The 5,000-nt window shown below is 50.3% G+C and overlaps 1 protein-coding gene across 3 annotated transcripts in view; it reads left to right on the forward strand.

Annotated features, from left to right (window-relative positions):
- LOC116059902 (PHD finger protein 20-like) overlaps window positions 1–5,000 on the forward strand; it is a 40,311-nt gene that overhangs the window by 10,139 nt on the left and 25,172 nt on the right. The gene's annotated exons all lie outside the window — the stretch shown is intronic.

A 5,000-nucleotide genomic window follows, 5' to 3' on the forward strand; every position in this document is an offset into this window, starting at 1 on the left:
AAGCTTACACACACACACACACACACACACACACACACACACACACACACACACACACACAGAGAGAGACACAGACACACACACAGAGACACACAGAGACACACACACACACACACACACACACACACACACAGAGACACACACACACACACACACACACACACACAGAGACACACACACACACACACACAGAGACACACACACAGAGACACACACACACAGAGACAAACACAGATACACACACACACACACAGATACACACAGACACACACACACACACACACACACACACAGAGACACTCGATGCTGCGTCACATTAGAGCTGAAACCAGTCAGTATAAAGACACTAATCAACAGCTGGTTGATCAGTGAATATTTTGAATGTTCAGAGAGAAAGAAGAGAGATTGTTTGGACAGCACCTTGGTCCCTGCTCTGTTCATTAAGGCGAGACACGGCAGGCAAAAACAGTGTTTTTTTTTCACTGGTCAATTTTGAGATTTTGGGCTATTTGTCTTCAATAACATGTCTTCATTCAGACTTGTGGTGAAATAAAGTCCGAAATCCACATTTAGGTCTTTATTTTACTCCACTTTGGCGTTCTAAATCATCGCGCTGCTCCGCGATCGCTGTCTGCACCCTGTCGTCACATATACCGTTGGAAAGCTCTCTTTCTCCTGTACAATGCTGTCGGATCCAAATATGGTCATTTCCTTTTTATCAGCAACCAATCGTGAAAGTAAAAGGGGGGATTTAACTGAAAATGCACAATCTCATTGGCTGATGCCAATTTCTGACAACGTGATTCGTTCAGAATCGTCACGTGACGCGCTCTGACATTTCCGCGGTAGCTCAAAATGTTGAAAGAAATGCGTCGAAAACGGCCGAAAATCACCTCAGAGAAGAAGAAAACAGTTGTTATTAGCAAGAAGACAGAGAGGATCACAAACTAAGACAGCAGATGATGAAATGACATCACATAGTACGTCGATGTTTAAACTATCGTTCAGAAAACAGGAGTGTTCAGACACACTCTCTCTCTCTCTCTCTCTCTCTCTCCCTCCCTCCCTCCCTCCCTCCCTCCCTCCCTCTCTCTCTCCCTCTCTGTCTCTCTCTCTCATAGCCTACATGTCATATATTAAAGTGCCCATATTATGAAAAAATCTCTTTTTCTGGGATTTGGGGTGTTATGTTGTGTCTCTGGTGCTTCCACACACATACAAACTTTGAAAAAAATCCATCCATGCTGTTTAGAGTGAGATACAGTTTCTGAATGTGTCCTGCCTTCAGTCTCTGGGTGAGCTGTTCAAAATCGGCACGGCTTGTGACGTCACAAGCCGAAACAAACAGGCTAACCGCAACCATTAGCTCGTAGCGTTAGCATGCTAACGCTATGGCTAACGCTAGCATGCTACCTCGTTCTCAATAGCAAAGCACTGCTACAACACACACAAGTTCACCATAATCTACAAAATAACTACTTCCATGTGCGCCCTCATTTAGAAGTCTCCCAGCTAATCCTGCCTTGTAACTGACTGAAGTTGTAGAAACAGCCTTTCTTTTACTGTCTATGGAGCTAGCTAGCTGACATGATCTACATCTGAGCTACTGGGCATATGCAGTGCAATCAAAGATAGTACAGAAGAAGAAGAAGAAAAGAGGTCTCATTCTGTAGCTAAAACAGAGACCAGGTGAAAAGAGGATCTGCAGCAGTGAGAGAGAGCACTGCAGTACAACACAAATATGGTGTTTTTTGAAAATTAAACCATGTAAACCTATTCTGGTACAACCTTAAAATACAATATGAACCTGAAAATGAGCATAATATGGCTGCTTTAAATAATTGTCACATATGTACCACACTGTACTGATCGCGATACAACACACTATATTACAAAACAATTACATTACACAACAGTTACAGTTTTGTATAATATAATTACTATATAATAGGCAAACACAAATCTGTAATTTTGGGATCCTAAGTGGTGTGAGTCCCTCAGGCTGTAGCAGGCAGATCCATATGTAGCTGTCAGTGGAGCTGCTGTCACCTCTCCTAGGAGAACTACCAGCTTCTCTTCTGGTCTTAACTTTTTTTGGCTATTTTTCCAAGGTGTAATTCTCTTAGTGAAGATAGTTTTTCCCAGTGGAGGAGGAAGTGTATCTCTGTCTGACCCAGCTGGTGGTCACTGAGCCTGTCTCTCTCTCTCTGACCTGTCTGTCTGACCCAGCTGGTGCTCACTGAGTGGTTCGGGCATCACTTACCAGATGCCCGAACCACCTCAACTGGCTCCTTTCGACGCGAAGGAGCAGCGGCTCTACTCCGAGCACCTCACGGATGACTGAGCTTCTCACCTTATCTCTAAGGGAGATGCCAGCCACCCTCCTGAGGAAACCCATTTCGGCCGCTTGTACCCTGGATCTCGTTCTTTCGGTCATGACCCAGCCTTCATTACCATAGGTGAGGGTAGGAACGAAAACTGACCGGTAGATTGAGAGCTTTGCCTTGTGGCTCAGCTCTCTTTTCGTCACAACGGTGCGATAAATTGAGTGTAATACCATACCCGCTACGCGGATTCTCCGACCAATCTCCCGCTCCATTGTCCCCTCACTCGCGAACAATACTCCAAGGTACTTGAACTCCTTCACTTGGGGTAAAGACTCATTCCCTACCTGGAGAAGGCACTCCATCGGTTTCCTGCTGAGAACCATGGCCTCCGATTTAGAGGTGCTGATCCTCATCCCAGCCGCTTCACACTTGGCTGCGAACCGATCCAGTGAGTGCTGAAGGTCACAGGCCGACGATGCCATCAGGACCACATCATCCGCAAAAAGTAGCGATGAGATCCCCAGCTCACCAAACTGCAACCCCTCTCCACCCCGACTACGCCTCGATATCCTGTCCATAAATACTACAAACAGGATTGGTGACAAAGCGCAGCCCTGGCGGAGGCCAACCCTCACCTGAAACGAGTCCGACTTACTGCCGAGAACCCGGACACAGCTCTCGCTTTGGTCGTACAGAGATTGGATGGCCCTGAGAAGGGACCCCCTCACCCCATACTCCCGCAGCACCTCCCACAGTATCTCCCGGGGGACCCGGTCATACGCCTTCTCCAGATCCACAAAGCACATGTAGACCGGTTGGGCATACTCCCAGGCTCCCTCCAGGATCCTTGCGAGAGTAAAGATCTGGTCAGTTGTTCCACGACCAGGACGGAATCCGCATTGTTCCTCTTCAACCTGAGGTTCGACTATCGACCGAACCCTCCTTTCCAGGAGTAGACTTTACCGGGGAGGCTGAGAAGTGTGATACCCCTGTAATTGGCACACACCCTCTGGTCCCCCTTTTTGAAAAGGGGAACCACCACCCCGGTCTGCCACTCCTTAGGCACCGTCCCCGACTTCCACGCAATGTTGAAGAGGCGTGTCAACCAAGACAAGCCCTCCACACCCAGAGCTTTAAGCATTTCTGGACGGATCTCATCAATCCCTGGGGCTTTGCCACTGTGGAGTTGTTTAACTACCTCAGCAGCTTCCACCAGGGAAATTGACGACAATCCCCCATCATCCTCCAGCTCTGCCTCTACCATAGAGGGCGTATTAGTCGGATTTAGGAGTTCCTCAAAGTGCTCCTTCCACCGCCCTATTACCTCCTCAATTGAGATCAACAGCGTCCCATCCTTACTGTACACAGCTTGGATGGTTCCCCGCTTCCCCCTCCTGAGGTGGCGAACGGTTTTCCAGAAGCACCTTGGTGCCGACCGAAAGTCCTTCTCCATGTCTTCTCCGAACCTCTCCCACACCCGCTGCTTTGCCTCTTTCACGGCAGAGGCTGCAGCCTTTCGGGTCCTTGCAACTGCCTCCAGAGTCCTCTGGGATAACATATCCCGGAAAGACTCCTTCTTCAGTCGGACGGCTTCCCTGACCACCGGTGTCCACCACGGTGTTCGTGGGTTACCGCCCCTTGAGGCACGTAAGACCCTAAGACCACAGCTCCCCGCCGCACCTCAGCAATGGAAACTTTGAACATTGTCCACTCGGGTTCAATGCCCCCAGCCTCCACAGGGATGCACGAAAAGCTCCGCCGGAGGTGTGAGTTGAAAGTCTGTCGGACAGGGGCCTCCTCCAGACGTTCCCAATTTACCCGCACTACCCGTTTGGGCTTACCAGGTCTGTCCAGAGTCTTCCCCCACCCCCTGACCCAACTCACCACCAGATGGTGATCAGTTGACAGCTCCGCCCCTCTCTTCACCCGAGTGTCCAAAACATACGGCCTCAGATCAGATGAAACGATTATAAAATCGATCATTGACCTTTGGCCTAGGGTGCTCTGGTACCAAGTACACTTATGAGCATCCCTATGTTCGAACATGGTGTTCGTTATAGACAATCCATGACTAGCACAGAAGTCCAACAACAAACAAGCACTCTGGTTTAGATCAGGGAGGCCATTCCTCCCAATCACACCTCTCCATGTGTCTCCATCATTGCCCACGTGCGCGTTGAAGTCCCCCAGCAGAACTATGGAGTCCCCCACTGGAGCCCCATACAGGACTCCATTCAAGGTCTCCAAGAAGGCCGAATACTCCGAGCTCTTGTTCGGTGCATACGCACAAACAACAGTCAGAGTTTTCCCCCCCACAACCCGCAGGCGTAGGGAGGCGACCCTCTCGTCCACCGGGGTAAACTCCAACGTAGCGGCGCTCAGCCGGGGGCTTGTGAGTATCCCCACACCCGCCCGGCGCCTCACACCCTGGGCAACTCCGGAGAAGAAAAGAGTCCAACCCCTATCCAGGAGTATGGTTCCAGAACCGAGACTGTGCGTAGAGGTAAGCCCCACCAGATCCAACTGGTAGCGCTCCACCTCCCGCACAAGTTCCGGCTCCTTCCCCCACAGAGAGGTGACGTTCCACGTCCCCAGAGCCAGCGTCTGCTGCCCGGGTCTGGTCCGTCGAGGCCCCTGACCTTCACTGCCACCCATGTGGCAGCGCACCCGACC

This window comes from Sander lucioperca, chromosome 12, assembly GCF_008315115.2.
Source record: "Sander lucioperca isolate FBNREF2018 chromosome 12, SLUC_FBN_1.2, whole genome shotgun sequence".
Lineage (NCBI taxonomy): Eukaryota > Metazoa > Chordata > Actinopteri > Perciformes > Percidae > Sander > Sander lucioperca.